This window comes from Tachypleus tridentatus, chromosome 10, assembly GCF_004210375.1.
Source record: "Tachypleus tridentatus isolate NWPU-2018 chromosome 10, ASM421037v1, whole genome shotgun sequence".
Lineage (NCBI taxonomy): Eukaryota > Metazoa > Arthropoda > Merostomata > Xiphosura > Limulidae > Tachypleus > Tachypleus tridentatus.
The window spans coordinates 175,480,245-175,506,680 of record NC_134834.1 but is presented as its reverse complement, the minus strand read 5'-3'; the positions used below and the strand labels follow the sequence as shown (position 1 = coordinate 175,506,680).

Sequence of the window (26,436 nt, the reverse complement as noted above, 5' to 3'; positions counted from 1 at the left end):
TTAAATACAATTTATTATTTTATTCAACAATTTTACTTCGTTTATTTGATATCATCTTCTTGTTTAGTTCAAAGGTAAAAACATAGCACTGAATCATCGAGAGGAGTCTCAAGTTAACAACATAGCATCAAACAAGTAATGAGAGCTAGTAATGATATTAATCCAACTTTGAACTAACGATATAACATAAAATAATTAACAAGAGTCCATAATGATATAGATAGAAGTTTCAAGTTCGTGACATAGCACATTTAGAAAGTAACGAGAGCCTATAGTGGTGGTACTTTTCATTATTACTTATTACTACATGAAATAGAACCGTTAAGTCATTTCTCTGATCGCATGAAACAAAATTATGTTCTAATATCAAAGATTTTCTTTCTACAATAAAGTAAATAATATCTGTTGATTTTATTGTTATCAGTCTAGTCTCGGCACATTATTTGTCTTGTATCGATTAATTTTAATAAGATAAAACTTTAACCTATGTCTAAAAACATTAAGAATTTTGAAGTTAAGCGCATGCTCACGATATATTTAATCAATTACATATATATTTTTAAATATACTTCGAACACTAATGCTAATACCCCTCTCCCCCTCAAAATCATGGTTAAAGATGAAGTTAATGTTTTATGGATTGGCACATTTACAAACTTTGTAAAATTGGTTTGTCGTCAAATATTAAAATGTAAATCAATAACAGCTTTTTGTGTGTCGGTATTTTTATTAATGTCAACTTACTAATAATAAAGAAATAGACTTTTCAGTTTGAACTCATTATGACCACAAAAGATATGGTTCTTAACTTAATCGTGATTCTCCTATACGTTTTTAAGCCTTCTGTAATGTAAGCTTATTAAATGTCATAACATTAAAAAAGCGTCTTTGTTTGTCAACTGTTAACAAAACGTACACGTAGGCTTGTTAATCTAACTAGTTTCAGTAGATTATGAACCACAAACTGTCTTAGCCAGCTTTTTGTGGACATATATCTGGCTTCTCCAATATGAAGAAGTACTAGTAGTTCGTAAAAAAACCTAGTTAGAGCCTTAGGAAAATTCATACGTGCTTATTATTGGCTTAAGGCAATTATTCAAAAGAACTACCAAAACAAACAATCCATTTTAAAAATTATGTTACGAAATTAACTTGACAATATCATGTTTCTGAGCGCATCTGTTGTGTAAGCAATAGTTGAGCAGTCAGGAATAGTCTGATACGTGTTTTTTTTCAGAGTTATGGTAAAAAATATTTCTTTTTTTCAAGAGTTCTGACAGAAATCGCTTATTTGCTGTTCAACGTTCACCTAATACTACAAATATTATTTGTTATTAGGGTTAATTTATTGCTATTTTTAGTGTGTAAGCAGAAGGACAGGTAGGTACCCTTACCCACAATGGATTAAGAATCTGTCACTAATAACAGTAACAGTGGATATAGGGAGTGGTGATACTTTGTTATTTTATATAATTGTCAATTTTCCTGTTATTTTAATATTTTAATGATAATATGAAGTAAGACACAAAACCAGATAATGAACTTTCTGTCGGCTATCCACCTAAGAGAATCGAGTCCTGGATTATAGCTTTGTAAATATACAACCATCCACCTGACGAACCTGCGAACATTTGATTTTTTTGGCAAAGTATAAAATGATCGATAGATTTTTTTAGCTTTTTTCTCAATGAAAAATTATTTTCATAGTAAAAGCAACAGATTTAAAGATAAATCCTGGACCTTGTGATTTGAATTTCATAGTTCGTAATCATCTTCAGATACCTGTTCTTATTTATTTGTTCCAAGATCTATCGTGCTGATCTGTTATATGTGGTTTTTATGATCAAGTAAAAAAAAAACGGTGTAAGGCACAAACTTTTATTCAGTAATAATTCTGATAAACCTTTTGTAATATAGTAATAATAATAATTGATATACGTACATCAAAATATATAACATAAGCAATATTTACTATCCAAGACGAACAACTGAAAAATCAACGGTTGATGTATGAATGTTTGAAGATTCTAAAATGTTTGTCACTAATATTCAAAAACAATCACAGCGAGAAAGTGTTTATTTATTATTTTTCACGAGAAAGAAAAGTAAAAAGCTTAGCTTTTACTTAAATATGACAAGAATAGCTTCATGAATGAAATGGTCATCAAGTACATATCACACTTGTTTCAAGTTTAGGCCTAACTCTCTTTCTTCATCACTCTTTGCTTTGACAAAGAAACTTTGGTTTTTTGCCATGAGTGTACGACTAACCCAGATTTCGAACAGGAAATCAATTACTAAAAGATGGTGTTTTAAACAGAAAGTTCAACAGCTGCACAGAACGCTCATACTAAATTACTATCGTTTAGGCTCAAAACGAAATTCAGTTCCAGCTGGGACGACAGAAGTGGAACTCAACGTAACAACTCTGGTGTAAATTCAGGTCACTTTCAACTCGATTTCTCAGCTGACATATCTGATATGAATTTCCAGAAAGAAACTAGTATTACAACATTTTAAAAAAATAAAATTAAATAGTTACCATCTAGAAAGGAGAAATGTTATAGTTAAGCTAACCCTTTTGTAATTAGCGAAACTAGAAAAGCCCAGTAATTCAAAATAAGGTATTTCGTAAAGCTTCCTTTCCTTCAAAGAAAGACAACACAAGAAATAAAATTTCTAAAGAAATGCTACAACAGTAAATAAATATAATTCATAACTGGATTTATAAGCTCACAATACTTCAGTAAATCACGCTGTTTACTTCAGATGCTAGGCTACAATAATATAATTATTTCTTGGCATACCGTTAATTAAACTTTATACAATTGCATTATCTACTACACAACTTTAGTTTACTCGTAGAACAAATCTCATTATGTATGCTGTTTATCTACTACTGTGATTTCGGTCGTTTTAGAATGATTTTATTCGTGTTAAGAGAACAACTTTCATGGTTATGATAGCACAGCAGAAGAAGTGAAGAAAAGCAGCTTTAATAACGTTACTATCACGATATTAAAAAGTTAATGAGAAACGTTATCGTCAAGATAACCTTGTTATAATTAGAGAAGCTATAAAAGTTCGGGATTTCAAAATAAAGTATTCGGTAAAGCTGCTTTTCAATTAAAAAAATAACACAAGAGGTAATTTCAGTGAAGATAGAAAGGCACTAGAAGTGACGTCCTCCATATTAAGTGTAAAATGGCTTTAGAATTGACGTGACGACATAATAACACATAGAAGTGAAGGAGGAGAACCTATGTAATGATGGTATAATAGCGCTTAGAAGTGAAAAAAAGAGGGCCTAAGTAATGATGGTAGGATAACACTCAGAAGTGAAGTAGGAGGACCTATGTAATGACGGTAGAATAACACTAGAGCTGAAGGAGGAGAACCTATGTAATGACGGTAGAATAACACTTAGAAGTGAAGGAGCTATGTAATGACGGTAGGATAAAACTTGGAAATAAAGGAGAAAGACCTACGTAATGACGGCAGAATAACGCTTATAAATATGTGTGTTTTTCGTATAGTAAAGCCACAAAGAGCTATCTGCTCAGCCCATCGAGGGGAATCGAACCCCTGATTTTAACGTTATAAATCCGGAGACATATCACTGTACTAGCGGGGGACACTTAGAAGTGAAAGAGGAGGACCTATGTAATAACGGTAGAATAACACTTGGAAATAAAGGAGAAAGACCTACGTAATTACGGTAGAATAACGCTTAGAAGTGAAAGAGGAGGACCTATGTATATATGGTAAAATAACACTAGAACTGAGTTACTTTGTTTTAGAAAAAAAGAAAGTGGCACTGCTTGTCTTTATATGATTCTAGATTCTATTTCATATCATGTTTTATAATATAACCGTTTATATTTTATGTTGAATAATTATTACAGAATATTGAAACAAATGAAACATTCAAGTTTTCATAAGATACCAATCCTGTCTTTAATATAATTAGAAACTTTGAATTTTGCGCGAACTACACGAGTGCTATTTGCTCGAGCTGTCCCTAATTTTAAGACTAGCTACTCATCACCACCCACCGCCAACTCTTGGGCTACTCTTTTACCAATGAATAGTGGGATTGACCTACATTATAACGCCCCCAGGTCTGAAAGAGCGAGCATGTTTGGTGTGACGAGGATTCAAACCCGCGCCCTTTTAATTACGAATGGAGTGCCTATTATTGCCTATTTAAACATCCTATTAGAGACAAACTTAATGATCGTGATTCATATAAATGGTTGTATAAATAAATAAAATACTTTAGTAACCCGTAATGCCATATAATCAATTCACTGTGATATTTATGTTAAAGCTGACATCATCTTCACACGTTCGAATATGACTTAGAAAATAAAGTTATTCAAGAGAATAAAGTAAAGTTAAACGTAAACCTAAATGAAAGGTCAAACATACATTTATATTTTTAGAAATATGCATGAAAGAAGAGAGTAAGCGATTTTCTAAATATTAATATTATTTTAAAATAAAACTTGTAGTGAGCAGCGCCCTCGTAAAAAATTGTATGTTTTTCTTTTACAGGTATATGTCTGATCGATAGCTAAACCTTTCAGATAACACGTCAGACAGTCCAATCTCAAAGTGCACTAACTTGGGAAGATTATGAAATTGTGGGATATCGTACGTTCTATTGCAGTAGATGTCTAGAAATACGACATTTTTATTATACTTAAATAACGTTTACTATAATATACACACACACAATTAAATTATTTCGTTCACTTTTATTTTACTATATAAAACGAGTTGTTGGCCACAACATAGAAACTAGACTCTGAGCCTCCCATTTTATTAAGATTTATATATATGTGTGTATATTTGTGTATGTGTGCTTGGGTATCTTATTTTTTGAATGTACTCACAGAGATCTCTATCAGCTTATGGTAATCCCTCAAACTTCCACATGAACTATATATATGTAAAAACTTAGTTACGCAACCTCTTTAAACATGTGGTCAGCTATCGGTCAGTTACCTCTTTCTTTCTTTGTGAACCTGACAATGACCGAAGAAGGTCAAAACGTTGTTCGCTCCTCTACATAAAAAATATTTCTCAACCCATACCAGCCGTTTTTACATATATATTTTTCTCTTCAAGTTGGTTTTCTCGTCATCACTGATTACTATTCCACATGAACTATTTGTCCATTTCTGTTGCTGATTATTTTAACTGTTTGGGTGTTTGTCTTTTAAAGTAATGTCATCCTTATTAATGAGAGATGAGAACAGATTCACCTAAAAGTGCGATCAGTTACAATTATATCACAATGACGACGGTAAAACAGTTCAATATTTATCGATAACGATTGTGATTAACAGTTATATTTGGTTTTTGTAGCTATTAATATTAACCCGTATATGCATTTAGCTCTAAAATAAAACTAATTTAGCAATCGATGCGCTTAGTGGTAAACAAAGTTTTACAACAAAAAGGATAGCAACGCCTGAGATAAACAACATCGTTTACATCCAACAGAAGGAAACATAGATAAGCGTTTCGGAATTCAAAGAATTTCATCTTCAGTACTTAAAACCAAATTAAAAAAATTACATCATTTCTAAGAAATTAATCATAATACGTTGCTTCCAAAATGATAATTTAATCAAAACTAAAACACTTAGAAAGTAAAGGATTAATAAATAACATTACTGGTCTCCCGCTGGTAGAGCAGTAAGAGCGGTAAGTATACGGATTTACAACGCTAAAATTACGGGTTCGATTACCGTTGGTGGACATAACATTTAGCCCGATGTGACTTTGCTATAAGAACGCAAAAACACTCAGAATTACTTTATATTTTTTAATGTGTAATTTAAAAGAAAACTGTTGTATGTTATTTAGTGTTGGTGAAAGTTATTTCATGTGAAAGTTTTCTATAATTAGCACTGTCAGGCTGTTAGTGTACTCTGAGGATTGCGGGTTCGAATCCCCCTGCCACTAGACGTTCTATCAGCCGTTGGGCGTTATAACGTAAATTTCACCATTCGTTGGTAAAAAAATAGCCCAAGGGTTGGCGGAGGATACTGATGTCTAGCTGCCTTCCACCTACTATTTCACCGTTAAAGTAGGGACGTCTAGTAAAGCTAGTTTTCGTGTATTTTTCGCGAAATTTAAGCAGTTGATTACTAATTCCAGAATAATGTTAGTTTTGTAAAGAACATATAGAGTAAATAATCGTTTTCGCACAATGTATTTCAGTTTCTTACTTAAGAATGGTGTAATTTTTTCATTTCACTTTAGATACTGAAGGTGGAACCTGTAGAATTTCGAAACGTTTATCTGTGTTCTATTGTGTTACAAACAATGTTGTTTGTCTAACGTATCATGACTCTTTTTATTGTGGAAAACTAATCTTGCATAAACCTGTAGAAGTATTTAAAGAAAATTCTTGATGACGAGAAATAAAAATGTATCTCAGAACGGATTGCATGGAGATCAACACTTGTTGATAAGGAGAGACCAACGTTTCGACCTTCCCAGGTTATCTTCAGGTTAAGGTGACCTGATATATATTTAAGGAATAATTAAAGATAATACTATCCACCAAACATTTAATAATAGCTAACAAAGAGCTGACTTTTGAAGAAAACGGGTGATTAAACAAATATAACAAAACTTTAGTAGAATGTTTATTTAGCTTACTTACTTTGAACAATGATGTCACAGCGTCAAAGTTCGACAGTATATAACACAATAGTAAGAAAACTCAACTAGTTTGGTGCACCAGCCACATAGCTCGAGCACTTCTTTAGACAATACAAGCACCACTCACTTATAATTCAATATTGCCGTAAGTAGAATTGTTTGTTTTTGAATTTCGCACAAAGCTACTCGAGGGCTATCTGTGCTAGCCGTCCCTAATTTAACAGCGTAAGACTAGAGGGAAAGCACCTAATCATCACCACCCACCGCCATCTCTGGGGCTACTCTTTTACCAACGAATAGTGGGATTCACCGTAACATTATAACGCCACCACGGCTGAAAGGGCGAGCATGTTTGGCGCGACGTGGATGCGAACTCGCGACCCTCTGATTACGAGTCGCACGCCTTAACACGCTTGGCCATGCCGGGCCCCCGTTAGTGGAAATGTAGTTTGTTTGTATTTTCCTTTAATGTAACCTTTTCATTTCTGATACTACACTCTTTGCTGTTTGTTTTGTTTGAAAATATCCCGCGAATCTCCTGCTATGTCCACTTGTTTGTTGCTCCGATGATTTCTGTTTTCTTTTCTAACAGGTTTAGCATAAAATATAAAACATGTTATTACAAACAGACGGAAACATGGAAATTCCATTAAGTATCACATCGTGCTGATTTTAAAGTACAAAGCATTTAAAACTCGAACTATTGGGATATTCAACATTATTTCCCTAATCGAGAGATTGGTATAATTAACAGGTCATAAGCATCTTTAATGTGATAACCGCTGCCTTTTCATTATTTGTGTTATAAATTCTGTATGTTAAGATATGATTAATTTATGCTGATACCTAAATACATTATGTTAAGATATGAATACATTATGCTAAGGTAGTAATATCGTATATTGAGATATAAATAATTTATGCTAATGTCTAAATACATATTATTAAGATATGAATACACAATGCTAAGATATAAATACCTTGTATTAAGATCGCATGGTAAAGAAAAAGCTAAGAAAATATTTTTAACTTGCTGCACTGTTTATCTTCTACCACCCTTGGGTTTCAACATGAAATATTCATAGCATGAGCGTGCTGCTGTCTGGAATACCGAAACACTCGCTGGAAAACGAATACAGACCGAATATAATGGAGATAAGGTGGCTGAACTGGAAAGATCTGGTAATCTATTATATCATGCCAGTTACACTCAGCGTCGAATAAGTACAAAGATATTTTTCAAACCATCGAGATTTGAAAAAAAAAAATTCAAATTGTATGATTGGTTTATTTGTTCACTACGTCATTAATATAAGGATATACTTATTACACGCGCAATAAATACATTCTACTGCGGAGTTTATATTGTGTTTTGATTGTATTTACTTTTCAGAAGTTTAGAATATCCCTCTAGGTGCCAATAAAAGTATCACAGTTTTATATCTACTGTCTACATTTTTACAAACACTTTATAACATACTTTCACCAGCATGTAAAGGCTACCCACGATATTATATTTTTATATTCACTATCTAAACCTTTAATCATTTTTGATAAGCCTTCGCTACCTTCTTACTGGCGGAGTCTTTGTTTTGTATCCATTACTTACTTTCCTTGTAACGCTATTTTTTTTTAATATTTTGCTTCGATATCTAAATCTGACGAGCTTTTGTGTTGCTAAACTGGGTGGCAAATCTATGTTATATTGTATTTAATATTTTATTAATATGGTTGTTTCGAACCCAACATTAGCTCATTAAAAACTGTTCCGCATTATCTAGAAATGAAATCACTGAAATGTTATATTTAATGTTATATTTAAGAACATTACGAAACGGACAGATAAAGAAGAATGTTGAAAACATTTTTGTTATAAATGTTACACTTTTCGACAGTTACACCATATCTTTAATTCATATCTTTTACACAACTTGGTTTCATTTGTAACTTGTAACAACATCATGCAATGTCTTGAACCAGATTTAAAGATTTTTCTGTTTATATAGCACATTGTAGAACTGTTTATGTAAGAAACCTATAACCTCTTTATATATCACGACGTGGTTCTGATTACAAAACAATGATGTATTATTTATATAACACACTAGTTCTGATTATATAACACACTGCAGTTCTGTTTATTTAACACCTGTAGAACTATTTGCAAAATTAAGTGTTTAATTTTTATATAACATATTGCAATTCCATCTATATAACACATTGCATAAAGATTTCTATAACTTATGTATTTTTGTTTACATAAAGTACCAATCATCCTTGATGCCCTGGTAATGAGTGTACTCGGCGAGAAGGCGTTATAATGTTACAATCAATCCCACTATTCGTTGGTAAAAGAAATGCCCAATCGTTGGCAATGGGTTTTTCACTTTTACATTAACGACGGCTAACGAAGATAGCTCTTCGCCTAGCCATTTAAAACAAAAACCTTCTTTGATGTGTAATGTTACAAATCTCTGGTTATGTTCAGTATCAATCCATTATGTGTAATGTTATATCAGGTCGTCCCATAAGTAATGTCCAAAAATTTAATACAGAAAGTGCATCACCATTTCCATGTTCGTAAAAGGTTTTAATGACTAAAATATGTAGTAGGACATCTGTAAAAATGTTCAGACAAGTAAAAGAATCTAACCCAACTCCACTTTTTCAGATCATTAATCAAATAAACACTTATGAAGATTTAATGTGTCTGAGGAGCACATAAGGCATATAATGCCTTATGAGTTTAAACATGGTAATAGTACAGCAGAAATTACACGAAACATTTAAGGTATTTATGGTGCGGAGTCTCTCAGTGAAAGAAAGTGCCGAAAGTGGTTTCAGAAGTTCCGATCAGGTGATGCGCCACGTTCATGTTGTCCTGTTAAGTTTAACGATGACTTGCTGCTGGCTGCGCTTGATGAAGATTGTGCTGTAACAGTTGAAGAACTAGTATAGAACTTAATTCAACCCATTCAACAGTTCGCTGACATTTGCAACAGCTTGGAAAGGTGTCAAAACTTGGAAAACGGGTCCCGAATGATTTGACAGAAGTCAACCTTAGAGTAAAAGTAAACATTTGCACTTCTCTGCACTTTCGTGAACCTAACTCACCTTTTTTGGACAGGTTAGTGACTGGAGCTGAAAAATAAATATTTTATAGAAATGTTAAGCGCCGCAGACAATGGCTCAGTGCAAGTAAACTGGCTAAAGCACAGCCCAAAATGAACCTCCACCCCAGGAAAGTCTTGTTGGTGGGATATTGTTGGTCTGATTCACTTTGAGTTGCTGCCACTCAATGTAACGATTACATCAGTTTTCTATTGTCAACAGTTAGAGCGTTTGAATGTTGCACTGAAAGAAAAAAGGCCTGCTTTGATCAATCGTAAAGGTGCTGTGTTACACCAGGATAATGCACAGCCCTAAACAGCAAGGATCACATCTGTAGAGACTGAAGAGCTAAACTGGGATAAAAAAACTTCAAATCCTCCTTATTCTCCAGACCTTGTCCCATCTCATTATAGTTTATTCCAAATTTTGCAGAACTGTCTTGATGGAAAAGAGCTTGGAACACATGAAGATGTCAAAACTACCTTCTCTACATACATTCTTTTCCTCCAAACCCCAAGAATTTTATAGAAGTGGCATTCAGAAGCTTGTGACTCGTTCGTTGGCAGGAAGTAATTACTAATTATGGAACATACATTATTGATTAAATAATATTAAAAGCGTTTGAAATCCTTTATCTTTTTTCTGAACCTAAAATCGAACTTTACTTAGGGGATGACCTGATATATCTCATACAATCCTATTATTTTTCAATAAACTTTCGCTGTGTTTTTAATATATTTCCCGCTCTTTCAACAAAACTTTGCTTATGCGACAGGCCCGGCATGGCCAGGTGGGTTAAGGCATTTGACTCGTAATCTAAGGGTCGCGGATTCAAATCCCTGTCGCACCAAACATGCTTGCACCTTTTGGCCCGAGAGAGCGTTATAATGTGCGGTCAATCACACTATTCGTTGGTAAAAGAGTAGCCCAAAAGTTGGCAGTGGGTGGTGATGACTAGCTGCCTTCCGTCTAGTCTTACACTGCTAAATTAGGGACGGGTAGCACTGATAGCCCTCGAATAACTTTGCGCGAAATTCACAAAACAAACCTTATGTGACGTAATGTCTTTCCTCAGGTTTCGAGCTTCTTATGTAGGACGTAACTCCACTGGAATTTTCTTTTGGAAGTTCTAACTCGCTCTTCTACTTTTAAACTGTTTTTTGAGTTTCTAAATGTTTTGATTTTGTACAGTTTGGTTGTTTTTATATAGTTTTGCAGAGAACATTTATTTCTCTTTCTTTTTCTAAATTTTATCAGAAATTCTCGTGAATTATCAACACTGTTGAAAGACCTCGTTCAATTCTCGTGAATTGTCCCGGTTTTGCAACAAATATTTTTTTTCATTTTGTTTTGATTTTATAAGTGAAACTTGTTTTCCTCAGTGAAAATAAAAGAAAAATTATCAACAGGGCCGAACAAGGAACAACTTTCCTTTACCCACCCTGGTTATGTTTTTAATATTTTTAAAACTATTTCTGAGGAAAGTTTAAGAAATAAAAATATTCAAAAAAATGTTTAATAACTCTATTCGTGTCATGTCGTAGATTATAAGTTGGACACTCTAGAATATTCCAGTTCGTCACGTTTAAGAATGGCTATTGATTATAATTAAAATAATCAAACTTTGTCATAGCTACATGGTTCAATTACGACTATATTTCAAAATGATATATGGCTTCCCTTGTGGGTGAAGAAAACGAATGATTAAACCAGCCCAAGCCTTTTGATAATCTATTGTGAAATCTAGCTAATAACGTAAAACAGTTCACAAATACTCATAAATATCTTGGGGGTGTATTCGTGCTCTCCAATAGAGATTTAATGGGGTTTAATGGACGGAAGAACTATAAAAAAAAGTCCCAAAACACCATCAATAGCAACCAGCTATCACGCAATCACGTCTTAGATCGTGAAGACTTTTTTCAAGTCAACGTCAAACAGCCAAACAATTTTCTAGTAGACTTTTAAATGTGAAGAACATAAACCAAAACTTTGTACTAAACGTTTTTCTAGGTGTCTCTGTAATAACTGATGTCCTGAAAGGCGTTTTATACGAGCCTAATGAGTTTATTCTAATAAATCTTCTTAAGAGTAATCTCTAAAAGGCTCCACGAATTATTGACCGTGCTAGTGCTTCTACTTACCATATAAATTATTAAGTAACTGAAGTGGAATTTTAAGGTGTTTTTTACAGACTTTCTATATGTTTCCATGCATTCGTTAGTGAAAAGATGAACTAAGGAAAGATCAGAAACAAAATCATTCTTTCGTTTTGTTGTAGGTGAAGGAAAAATAAAAATAAAATTACCGTTCTATAAATAAGAAGTAGAGAACATCACCAGAGATAATCGTAATTAGGTGCAAGGGGAAAAAGCAGGAATAAAACTAACAAAAACGAACAAAACAGGTGGCGTCACTGATGCTTCTTTAAATATGAAGCTTCGTCAGAGTTTGATAAACAACTGAATTTTCTTGACGTGTTGTAACTAAAAAAAAATTAGTTATTTTTATTCTCAACCAGCTGTGTGGCGCTCAAAACACAAAGTTTCACAGCAGTTTAATAATACTGGTTGTTCGCTCATCTTTTCTATTTCGCGTCCAAGTTTCCAGAGGAGTCTGAAACTGATAATACACTCTATCTCTGCTAATTAAAATCCATTTCTTCCATCGCGTTTTAATTTCTTGCTGCAAACTTTGAGGCGTCAGAAAGTAGCCGCGTTCATCCCTCCTTATTAACTGAATAAGTAGTTTCTGACCAGGAGAAAACAGATGAGCAATAGGTATCTGTGTTATTTCCATCTTAAGGATCGAATCCCGAATTCTAACGCTTGTAAATTCTCAAACGTACCTTCGAACCACAGTAGGACAAGCAACTAAAAAGGAGTCCGTTAAACTAAAAACTTTTACCAAAGAGGATACTCAAGTAAGCGAAACCACTTTTGGTTTTAACCTGTTTGTTTATGAAAAGAGCCATTTTTTCTGATTAAAAGTACTTCAAATAGACATTGTTGTGAGCTTTATCAACCTTCCCTTCATGTAGGAAGTATACATAGTTCTATTTTGGTGTCTATCTATACTTCGGGATAAGTTTATTTTAATAGTTATGTGTATTCTCCACATGGGTATATTTTGGGTTGTATGTATTCTTCTGTATATGTTTATTTTAGTAGTATGTATATTTGCTACGTGGATCTATTTGTATATGCATGTATTTCTCCATACACGGTTATTTTAGTACATATTTATACCTTCCAAGTGATTCTATTTTAATGAGTATCTATTCTCAATATGGATTTATGTATACTCCATAGATGAGTCTGTTTTAGTGTGTATCTAATCTTCAATATGAGTATGTTTTAGTTGTTATTGAAACTCCCCAAATGGGTCTATTTTGGTGTGTAATAATTATTAAATATGGGGTTATTTTAGTATTTATATATACTACTCATAATGTGTATATTTTTGTGCGTATCTATTCTTCAATATGTTTTCATTTTAGTTGGTATGTATGCTTCCCGCGTGAGTTTATTTTAGTACGCATGTATTTCTCAGTATGGGTTTATTTTAATAGATGCATATATTTTCCGACAAGGGTCAATGTTAACAAGCTCGACTTCTTGATAAGGACTCCCTTCCTAAGAGAAACTCTTTCCGGAGAAGTTTGAGTTGTTTTGATTAGACAAAAAATAGAAGTTAGACATTATTTCCCAGCTGTAGATCGATGTGACCTAACCTGAGACCATAAGGGACAACATGGGAAAGGTAACTTGTAAATGTAAAGTAGAAAAATGTAGGAATGAAACATGCTTGAAATGTTCTAGACGTGATTTAGAATGTAATGGCTTAAGTTGTTAGATAAAGATGAATCATTTGGCCAAGTCGGAACAAGGAGAAACGTAATGGAAGATATCCCAATCCATTTCATGTGCCAGTTGAATTGGAAATTTTTCGATTGAATATACAGCGAAACATAAAACAACGAAAATTATCATATATAAGAAGTAATTAGTTTCAGTATATCGTAAAACTAGCATCACGGTAAAGCCCAATGATGCAATGTTAAGTTGAAGAGGATACGTTATAACGTGATTTCCCTAACGATTCTCAAATTAATAAAATCATTTCTGAAATGAAGGACGGTATAATACACAGTATAGTGTTACCATAGCATACAGATTTCATTGTGCCATATTTTCATTAATATTTCGTGTTTATTAACCAAGATATATAAAAATAACCCTAAATCATCGGATTCTGGAAGCCCTCCTCTCTATTGCCCCTCCTAGGCTTCGTACTAAAATATGTTCGGCTGACTCGTGTGGCAGGTGTTATATGTATGTAATTTTTAATATGGATTTATTTTATCAACTCCAATATCCCCTATATGAATCTATTTTCGTACGTATGTACACCACAAATAATTTCCTAGAAGGCGTGTATGACTACAACAAAAGCATATAATATGATAATATAGGACAAATTATCACACCAAATTTGTTATATTAAATTTAAATAACCAGATTCACGCAAGTTAACAAACATGATAAGTAGTTTTTGAAAAATGTTGTGAGTCTCTAACCGACATATATGTTAATTAGTGTTTGTTTGTTTTTTTGTTTCAGTTTTTCTGCTCGATAACTGAAAACGGAAACGAAAGAAGTTTATTTTGTAAAATGCGAAAAAGTTAAAAAAATCCAGCAAAGGATAAGTTTTAGAATTTAAGTTCCATTATCAAGCACTATCTTATGTAGAAATATTGCAGACGTATCCACTTGGTGTGCAATTTAGCAATAAAATATAGTTTGAAAAGAGCTGATTGTCCATTATTCTCCAAATAAACCGAGAGAGTCTGTTTACATATATACACAACTAGAGGGAAATATTGCATACAAAAATACAGACAGATTAACAAACAAATACACCGAGATAGTTTATTTATATATGTACACAAATAGAGGGGAATTTTGTATGCAAGAATACAAACTGATTAACAAACCAATACACCGAGACAGCTGGATGAGGGTTTGTCGTTTCACGGCATTGTATTCTTTTTAGTTCCTCTCATTTTTAGTGAAATTTGAAAAGAAGAGAAATATGGTAACGTGAATAATGTTTCGTTTCCAAGAGTCTTACGTCATTGTATTTACGTCGCTTTAGGTTTTTACGAAAATTATAATATTTCAACTGTAACGTACAAAACCAGACTTTTTGTGTTCACGATTTGATAGCTCAATTAATCATAGTTGAAATAAATATCCCATATGCAATGGCCCCCGTCAGTGGCGCAGCGGTATGTCTGCGGACTTACAACGCTAAAAACTGGGTTTCGATACCCGCGGTGGGCAGAGCACAGATAGCCCATTGTGTAGCTTTGTGCTTAATTCAAAACAACAACAACAACAGCATATGCAATAACAGTTCATATACCAATAATTGTTTAATATGCCCATAAACCCTTTTACCATAAGGTAGAAAATTAGTTTTTAATGTAGTGCTAATGTTTCATCTCTTCATGGCAGAATGCAATTCCTTTAAAAAATACACCTAATCATGATGGTTTACTGTATCTCCTATCCCTAACCCAAACTCGGTTTAAAAACAACTGTAATGTTGCAATATTCTGGTTCTCAGATATTACATAAAACACCTAACGCCCTCTCGAATAATGTTACATAATTTTGTTTTGAGAAATGTATTCTATATCATCATCGAAACTTAACATCAATTTTGATATAAATTTTTAACGCTTGTAGGTCATAGCTATCGAATTTAGTGCTCATGTGAATTGAGGTTGAACTTCGCCACCACGTAATGCTGAGAAAACAGTTTTAAACAGTGATTTAATATTTTTCTACAATCTTTGATGTGGAATTTTAAAGAAAACAATAAATTTCAATTCGAAACGGTTCGAGGTTACAACGACACGTGTAATTATAGCATTATGTACAGTTTGACGACATCGTTACTTTGTTATGATAGTCCTGTTACAATGTAACGTGCTACTTGCTACGTTGTTTTTGGTATTTCTGATGAGAATATTGGGATTGACCGTCATATTATAACCTCCCTGGATGAAAGGCCGAACGTGTTTGGAGGACGGGGTGTTATTATATTATTGTTTTTTTTCTAATTCATTGTTAGATTCTCTAATGTCGATGATTTTAATATTGTTATGGTATTACTACAATGTTAGGTCGATCCTGATCCATTATTATAATACTTCCTCACTGTTACCAATCTCTCTTGTGTGAGAACGTTACAATTACATTCGTATGTTATATGCTCTAATTTTTCAGTATCAGCACTTCGTAGCTAACTTACAATATTACATTAAATACTTCTAAACAACAGGGCCGTTCATATTGTACATTATTTTACTGATTTTAACTGTGCTGTTATGTGTCACTCTGTGGTCAAACTATGATTATGTTGCTTTTAATATTAAATCTACCATAGTTACGTTAATATGGTTACTTTTTTTGTTAAAGCGTTCCCCTGTAATCTAGTTTAACTGATGAGCTCTGGATTTAGGAAAATGTGTCATCGGCGAGGAATGTGACAAATATAGTGTAATTGGAATAATGTTATTATACACTCTTCTAATTTATAAAAATCTCTAAAGGACTACATTTAAAATGTTATTAATGTCTTACGAGAAATATTCTTGTAAGCTAGTTTTATCAAATCATCACTATGACTTTCTTACATTATTACGATGGCTCTATTATGTTGTTTTAATATTGCTATTATATTTTTGTGTTAAAACTCTTACCCTATTTTGCTGATGATAATACATTGTTTGTTTGTTTCGAATATTCCTGCAAGGATACATACATGTTATCTACGTTAGTCATTTTTAATATTGAATTAAGAGACTAGAAGTGAGGCAATTTGTCAACAGTAGTAATAGCCAATACTTCGCATGCCCGAACCGAGTAATAGGTTTTTAGTGTGACTCTTATAACGCAAGCACGACCTAAATGTACAGTGCGAATTTGCAACAACGGGACACAAACTATGTACTTTTTGATTCACGTTTACGCAATATAATCAGTAAGCTTCATTAGGTTTGATATTATTAGAAGGTTATGTCGGGTTTCTTTTCACTTTACCGTAATGATTATTACATTGTTAAGTGCATTCTGTAACTTTCACAACGTGAATCTTGATTATATTAAATATTTCTATTCAAGATACATTGTATCGTTTTTGTTTTACTCTTTACCCTGATGAATAGTTCCACAATAAAAGTTCAGTTTATTTGTTTTACTCTTTACCCTGATGAATAGTTCCACAATAAAAGTTCAGTTTATTTGTTTTACTCTTTACCCTGATGAATAGTTCCACAATAAAAGTTCAGTTTATTTTGTTTTACTCTTTACCCTGATGAATAGTTCCACAATAAAAGTTCAGTTTATTTTGTTTTACTCTTTACCCTGATGAATAGTTCCACAATAAAAGTTCAGTTTATTTTGCACGTTTGATCATTTATATACTTGACACGTTTCGTAAAATCAAAGTTATCAGTACTCATTAAATCAAGAGCTAAAATGCGTCAAAGCAGAAGAGAAATTAGGGTTTGCATGGTCTGCCCTACAGTGTTTCTGGGTTTTGCAATGACCATCCATAAATGCGCAGAAAACAATTCCACTTCCTGAGAAATGTAACTCTGCTTCAAAGACAATATCTGTACAATATCTCTGTATAACATTTATATAATATATCTGTATAATTTGTTTTGGAGTCTGGAATGTCTATTTTATTTTTTTCTAAAATCCCCATTGGCTTAAAAGTGACTGACCTTCAGTGTGACCTGAACCATTGACGTATATTCACCAAAATGTAACCGTTTGATCCATTTGGAAACTCACCATTAACATTAAACGTGATCAAAATCTGATGTAGATAATTTTTTGTGTTATGATACACACACACTAATGGATACATGGGCATTCATACAGAAGTTAAAACAATACCCTGTTCTGGCGTATAGAAGTAACATTCCTGTTTTTTTAAGGAATTAAACTAATAACTACACGATGGATATTTGCACTAGTCGTCCATAATTTTAATGTGAAAGATTAAAGAAAAGACAGATAGTAAACACCACACAACACCAGCTTGTGCTTTTATAATCTAATAATGAGATTAAACCATCATTACTAGAACGCATCTACGTCCAAAAAGTGCAGAACTGCAAACCACACAACCTTGAATCAATCCATTATCCGGCATACTAGCCACTGGACCTTATCCTCTCGGAAGTAGGGAGTAATGATTCTGTTTTATTTTAAAACAGGAAAAAAATTCTAGACATACACTCGCCTAATTTTGCTTATTCTTTTCTAAAGTTTATTGTATTTTAAGAACCTTAGTACACAAATATTTGAGTTATAGTAAATTTATAAAGCACCGTAGAAATTTTTCAACACATTTCCATGAGGAACAGAACCTTAGAAAAAAAATGTTAAACTGGAACTTGAATTTTGGGTTAACGAGCAGCTCACGTTTTTACAGTTCTTTCACACGTGGATAGCATGACTTCGAGCTCTTTCTCTATGTTTCTATCTTACATTTTACGGCAAATAGAAAAAAATTCTGACGTTTTGTTTTCAATTATGAAATTGCCAATAGTATTGAGAATACGCTTTGTTTGTTTTTGTTAAACCAAACGTTTTTGCCAAAAATAGAATATGAGTATATTATTTGTACTTAGGGTTGACTTAGAAAATCAGTGATATAGTTATCAAATTTATTTGTTTGGTCGTTTTTGAATTTTGCTCAAAGATACTCGAGGGCTATCTGCGTTAGCCGCCCATAATTTAGCAGAGTAAGACTAGAGGGAAGATATTTAGTCATCACCACCCACCGCCAAATATTGGGCTATTCTTTCACCTAGAATAGTTGGATTGAGCTCACATTATAATGCTCCCACAGCTGAAAAGGCGAGCATGTTTGGTGTGACGGGTATTCGAACCCGCGACCCTCAAATTACTAGTCGAGCGTCTTAACCACTTGGTCATGCCGGACCTATCACATTTGTTCAACCTCTATTTGTACTCTGTTAGAATACTAAAACACAGTTAGGCGATGAAATATAAATTGTTTTTATAACAATAAAACATTGTTTGATGCTAAAATATGTGTTAAGCCTGATTTGTGTTTCCTCTAGCTTTGTTACTTTGGCCTTACCAATAATAGCACCATGAAATAACTCTTGTACTTGCAAAACTAACGTTATTGTTAGTTGTTAACAGAAAAATGAAGATTTAGTTATCGCATCGTTGTCATTCCACGAACGGTCACAAAACCTTAGGTTTATTTATTATTATAAGGAATACTGTGAATAACCGCAAAACACTAGTTTTATTTATTATTATTAACAACACAATGAATAGCTACAAACGTTATTTTTATGTATCTCTGTTAAAAATAAAATGAACAGCGACAAAACCCTAGTTTTATTTATTATTAGTAAAAATACAATGAACAGCTACAAAATCGTAGTTTTATTTATATTATTAACAATACTATAAACAGACACGGTGATACGGTTTTGTTGATAATAATATGAATCTTTATTGATATATTTTACAATTTCAATAAATTAGTGTACAACTCAAAATTATTATTAAAATATGTTATGTTTTTTTTACTTAAAAATAGAACAACAATAAAAATAATCTCAAATAATATTTATTCCAGTTTTTCCTGCATTAATGCTATCTCTCAATGTATTCTGTAGTTACCATAGAATAGTAGCTTCTTTCATAAAAAGTGGCATCACTTACGATTCTTTGACAGCAAAATAATCACTTAGTTTAAAGATAAAGTCCGGTTGGGTTGATCTAGTGTCAACTGTAGTTGTCAGCAGCGGTTATCTGTAATATTTGTGGGACAAGTAATCCCACAAAACACCTACATACTTTCGCCGCCAATTTCACAGTACTGAATCACACTCGCATTCCCACAACTTTCGACATTTGCCAGAAGATGACACGTAAAAACAGGTGGTCGGGCCTGGAGGTGACATTCATATCCATCGTCTTTTTTTTTCCACAAAGTATCCTTCACATTTTCTCGTGTTTTTTGTTGGTTTTTTTAGTTTACAGATGACAAACAAATTTTACACAGTTAGCATCTTTTGCTGGCGTGATGTTTCGTTTATCATCTTCCTATCTCTTTTGGGTATTAAAACAAAAACGAGAGTGTTATAGACACCGTGTATTTTTTTTTTTTTTAAGTTTGGCGTCAAGTTACACGAGGACCTAGTCTACCCTAATTTTAAAGTGATAAACTGAAGCAGAATTTCCAAACCGTGGTACAGGGGTCTGAACCTTATTAAAAATAAATCAAAAATATAATTTGTACAATGAAATATTTTTCTTAAAATTATGATTATGGGAATTGAGAGAAATACAGGTTTTATAAACATTGGGCCCGATATGGCCAAGTGGTTAGGGAGCTCTACTCATAATATGATGGTTGGAGACTCGATTTCTTGTCACACCAAACATGCTTGTACTTACAGCCCTGAGAGCGTTATTATGTGAGGGTCAATCCCACTATTCGTTGATAAAAGAAGTCGACGGTTGATGGTGATGACAAGTTGCCTTTCCTTTAATCTTACACTGCTAAATTATGGACGGCTAGCGCAGATATCCCTCGTGTAGCTTTAAGTGAAAGATACAACAAACAAACAAATAAACCGTTAAAATACACAGACCCAGTGGGTAAGTCTGAAATTTTGGTTTCCTTATACCATGTTTTTTGTTTGTTTTTGCAGCAAAACTAAAACCAAATATTGCGCTACGCAATTTCAGATCATAACTGCATTATAAGAGTGGTGGTCAAATCCAGCCAAGTTGTCTGATAAGAGTAGTCCAAAAGTTAGCGGAGGGTGATGTTGACAGCTTTTCCTCTAATTTTGGTGACGAAAGGAAACTTTAATTTTTTTTTCAAGGAACTCCAAACTTGTATATGTTTTTATTTTAATTTCATGTACGTAAAGTATTTGTTTTTGAATTACGCGCAAAGCTACACGAAGGCTATCTGCGCTAGCCTTCCTTAATTTATCAGTTTAAGGCAACTAGACATAACCACTCACCCGCCAACTCTTTGGTTGCTCTTTTACCAACAAAGAGGAGAATTGATTGCATATTATAAGCACCTCCTACGGTTGAAAGGATGAACATGTTTTGTGTGACGAGAAGTCGACTCCGCGACCCTCATTACAAGTATAGCGCCCTAACCACCTGACCATGTCGAGCCGGTATTTTAACGAAAGTGGAAGTGATAATACATATATATAGATGTACATTTTTTTACCTTTCGCAGCAGTGTTTTTTTTTCTGGCACAAATGTACAATATTATCGATTTTAGTCATATATGCTTGTGAGAAAATCCATATTTTTATTAAAACTAAAATAAAAAAGAACAGCAAAAGCGAAACAAACTGTTCCTTTTCACATTCCAAGTTAGCAGAAACTGTAATTATTCCAACACTTTAGAATTTTTAACGTTACGATCCGCTAACCTGAGAGCTACAGACTTTCCGTAGAGTCACGAACCGATTACAGAGGTTTCTGATTTAATGAAGCACTGAATTCAAATAAGCTTTTGTACGGGTCGTCATTCGGTACTTTTAAGTCGCGTGTTATTTCGTCGACGACACAGATTATATTTTACGAGTTTAATTTCATGATCAAAACTAACCATTAGCAACATAAGATCTGAGAAGTCAAACACAAAGTTTTTTAAATATAATAATAGTTTTCTGTATTTTAAAAAATAGTGTTAAAGAGACGAGAAAGGTGACTTATATCGGTAAGTTTGAATCCAATTCCAAGGAAACTGTCACCGAACAATACGAAGTTTTCTTATTAGTTTTATTTGTTAGTTAGAAGAGTTTTCCATTTGCAGCAATAAGGGAAATGAGATAATACAAAATTAATTCAATATGTTCAAACATTTAAATTTATTATATAATTTCCTTTCTTTTTTGATTTATTTCATATTCACCATCGGCTAAAATCCTGCATTTGTAAGCATTCTAATTAATCTTATAATGCCCTACCCATAATCAATAACGAAAATATAACAGATAACACGAGTTTTGACCTCAAGTGGCTGAGGCTTAGTTTCTGTAGTGTTCCGGATTATAAAGAAATGAACTTAAAATTCCCTAAATTTATTTTTATGACATTAGACAAATGACTTAAGTTTATTTTACTAATAACAAATTACAGTTGAAAGATTTAAACAGAGAATGATTGAAAGAATGTTCCTATGTAAGATATAAATTTATAAAATTATAAAGTAAATTTTAAATTAAGATTGGAACATTATTATTCATATTTCGTAGCATTTATATTAAAAATCTAAATGTAAAACATCATATTTACAGTTTCCATCCCGTGGTAGAAATAATTAATGAACTTTTACAATTATAGCCACGACTTTAACTCTTGCTACATATTTAACCTATTTAATTTATTCTAGGCTGAGATCAATTAACTTAGGTGTTATTCAAACACTCACAATGCTCATTGGATAAAACAAAGACATGAATATGTTGACTGAAAGAGACAATAAAACAAAACACAGGAAAATAACAGACCAGATGACACCTGCACTACGATATAACATCCCACAACAACGACAACACAGTACACCAGCTGTTGCACTATAATCATTAAGAATTATATATGACACATATTATAGTTGATATAGATTGAAATTTCGCACAAAGCTGTATAAATAGTCTTCTCTAAGACTAAACTGACGACTAGAAAAAGAGAAACTAGTTAACAGCACCAACATTCGGCTACTTTTTCCGACCGAATATTGATATTACACCACGTACACTCAAAGTACGGACCTCATATTTTTATACATTCACAGTTCGGGCATGTGAATCACTAGAACACACCTTGTCCACCAAACTGTCACTTAGCTGTGTTACAACAGTTTGAAACAACTAAACAATACAAGTACTCACATTATAACAGTGAAGTACATCCATAAAACACTATAGAAAAATGCACTAGAGCACCAAGTACTCATATTATAACACATCCATAAAACACTATAGAAAAATGCACTAGAGCACCAAATACTCATATTATAACACATCCATAAAACACTATAGAAAAATGCACTAGAGCACCAAGCACTTGAATTATAACACAGCAGCAAAACCATAAATCACTACAGATAAGTCCAATACAACTCCAAGCACACTCATTATAACTCTGTTGCACGACGAAAAAACACTACAAGAAAAATCCACTAGAGCACCAAATACTCATATTATAACTGTATAACGCAATGACAACACACTACACAAAAATCCAATAGAGCACCAAATACTTATATTATAACTCTATAACGCAATGACAACTCACTACACAAAAATCCAATAGAGCACCAAATACGCATATTATAACTCTATAACGCAATGACAACACACTACACAAAAATCCACTAGAGCACCAAATACTCATATTATAACTCTGTAACGCAATGACAACTCACTACACAAAAATCCACTAGAGCACCAAATACTCATATTATAACTCTATAACGCAATGACAACACACTACACAAAAATCCACTAGAGCACCAAATACGCATATTATAACTCTATAACGCAATGACAACACACTACACAAAAATCCAATAGAGCACCAAATACGCATATTATAACTCTATAACGCAATGACAACACACTACACAAAAATCCACTAAAGCACCAAATACTCATATTATAACTCTGTAACGCAATGACAACTCACTACACAAAAATCCACTAGAGCACCAAATACTCATATTATAACTCTATAACGCAATGACAACACACTACACAAAAATCCAATAGAGCACCAAATACGCATATTATAACTCTATAACGCAATGACAACTCACTACACAAAAATCCAATAGAGCACCAAATACGCATATTATAACTCTATAACGCAATGACAACTCACTACACAAAAATCCACTAGAGCACCAAATACGCATATTATAACTCTATAACGCAATGACAACACACTACACAAAAATCCAATAGAGCACCAAATACTCATATTATAACTCTATAACGCAATGACAACTCACTACACAAAAATACAATAGAGCACCAAATACGCATATTATAACTCTATAACGCAATGACAACTCACTACACAAAAATCCACTAGAGCACCAAATACTCATATTATAACTCTATAACGCAATGACAACACACTACACAAAAATCCAATAGAGCACCAAATACTTACTTTACAACACTTTAGCGCAACTATAAAATACTATAGAAAAATTCACTAGTACACAAATAATTACATTATAACACTGTAGATCATCCATAAAACATTACAGAAAGTTCACTACAGCTCAAAGCACACTCGTTATACATTTACAGCACAACTATATTAATCAAAACAGAAAAAAACATACTAGAGAAGCAAGTATTCACATTGTAACAATCTAATACAACGGTAAAACAATACAGAAAAATAGACTAAAGCACCAACTACTCACATTATAAATCACTGTAGCAAAACCATAAACCACTTTAAAAAAGGAGCACTAGTGCACCAAGTGCTCTCATTATAACTCTTAAGCACAACTATAAAACACAACTGAAAAATCCACAAGAGCACCAAGTGCTCTCATTTTAACACTGTTACAGAACCATAAAACAAAATTGAAAAATCAAATTATCAACCAAGTACTCACATTATGTAACACATTGATGAAACACTATACAAAAATGCACCACAGCACCAAGTACTCACATGATAACACGGAAGAACATTCATAAACACTACAGAAAAGTCCAATAGAGCTGCAAGAACACTCTTTATAACTCTGTTGCACTACGATAAACACTACAGAAAAATCCACTAATACACCGATTATTCACATTATAACAATATAGCACCAATATAAAACTCTATTCAAAAATTCTATAGAGAACAAGTACACACGTTATAACACTGTAGCACAACCATAAAACACTATAGAAAAATGCACCAGCGCACCGAGAACTCATATTATAAAACTGTAGCACAACTATAAAAGACAACAAAGAAATCCACTTGAGCACCAAATACTCACATTATAACATTGTAGCACTACTAAAAACATTATAGAAAAATCCATAATAGCATAGTACTCACATTATAACACTGTAGTTTAACCATAAAGTACTATAGAAAATGAAAAAGAACGCCAAGTACTTACATTATAACACTCCAGCAAAACCATTAAACATTATAGAAAAATGCACAATAGAACCAAGTATTTGTATTATAACACTGTAGCAAAACTATAAAACACTATAAAAATTCTATAGACTACCAAGTACTTGAATTATAAAACTGTAGCACAACCATGGAATACTATAGAAAAATCCAAAAGAACATCAAGTTCTCACATTTTAACATTGTTATAAAACCATAAAACAAAATTGGAAAATCAAACTGAGCACATAGTACTCACATTATAACACTGTAACACATTCATGAAACACTATACAAAAATGCAATAGAGTACCAAGTACTCTCATTCTAAGACTGCAGCACAACCGTAATACACTATAGAAAAATGCACTACAGCACGACGTACTAATATTATATTACTGTAGCACGACCATAAATCATTACAGACAAATCCACCAGAGTACCAAGTACTTACATTAATTATAACACTGTAGCACATCCATAAAAAACCAAACAAAAATGCACTACAACACCAAGTACTCACACTATAGCACGGAAGCACAACCATAAACACTACAGGAAAACGCACTACAGCATCGAGTACTCACATTATAACACTGCAGCACAACCATAAAACACTATAAAAATTCACAAGAGCACCAAATACTCACATTATAATACTGTAACACTAATACAAAACACTATAAAAATTCACTCGAACACCAAGTACTCACATTATAACACGGTAGCAGAACTGTAATACACTAGAGAAAAATCCACTAGATCACGAAGTACCCACATTATAACATTGTAGCACTAATATAAAAGATTATAAGAAAATCCACTAGAGAACCGAGTACTCACATTATAATACTATGGAACTAATGTAAAACACTATACAAAAATGCCCTAGAGAACCAAGTACTTACGTTGTAACATTGTAGCACAACTATAAAACACAACAAAGAAATCCACTTGAGCACAAAGTGCTCTCAATATAACATTGGGGTGCTAATTTAAACACAATAGAAACATCCACTAGAGAACAAAGTACTCAGATTATAACACTGTATCACTATTAAAAAAACTCTATAGAAATATCCAGAAGAGCACAGTACTCACAATATAACACTGTCGCACAACCATAAAGAACTAAAGAAAATTGTTCTTCAACACCAAGTACTCGCATAATAACACTCTAGCACAACCATGATTAAATTATGGAGAAATGCACAACAAAACCAAGTATTCGTATTATAACTGTGTAGCACAACCATAAAACACTATTCTAGAATATACTAGAGCACAAAGTACTCACATTATAATTCTGTAGCACAACCAGACAACAGTGCAGAAAAATCCACCAGATCACCAAGCACTCACATTATAACACTGTGTCAGTAATATAAACCA

At 33.0% G+C, this 26,436-nt stretch overlaps 1 long non-coding RNA gene and 1 pseudogene across 2 annotated transcripts in view; one reads left to right on the top strand and one right to left on the bottom strand.

The window, feature by feature from the left end:
* Positions 1 to 26,436, bottom strand: part of LOC143230973 (nephrin-like) — a 169,592-nt pseudogene that overhangs the window by 95,775 nt on the left and 47,381 nt on the right. The gene's annotated exons all lie outside the window — the stretch shown is intronic.
* Positions 12,401 to 14,553, top strand: LOC143228266 (uncharacterized). The gene is made up of 3 exons (XR_013015296.1): positions 12,401 to 12,715; positions 13,364 to 13,554; positions 14,415 to 14,553. It is a non-coding gene; the product is annotated as an uncharacterized LOC143228266 (long non-coding RNA).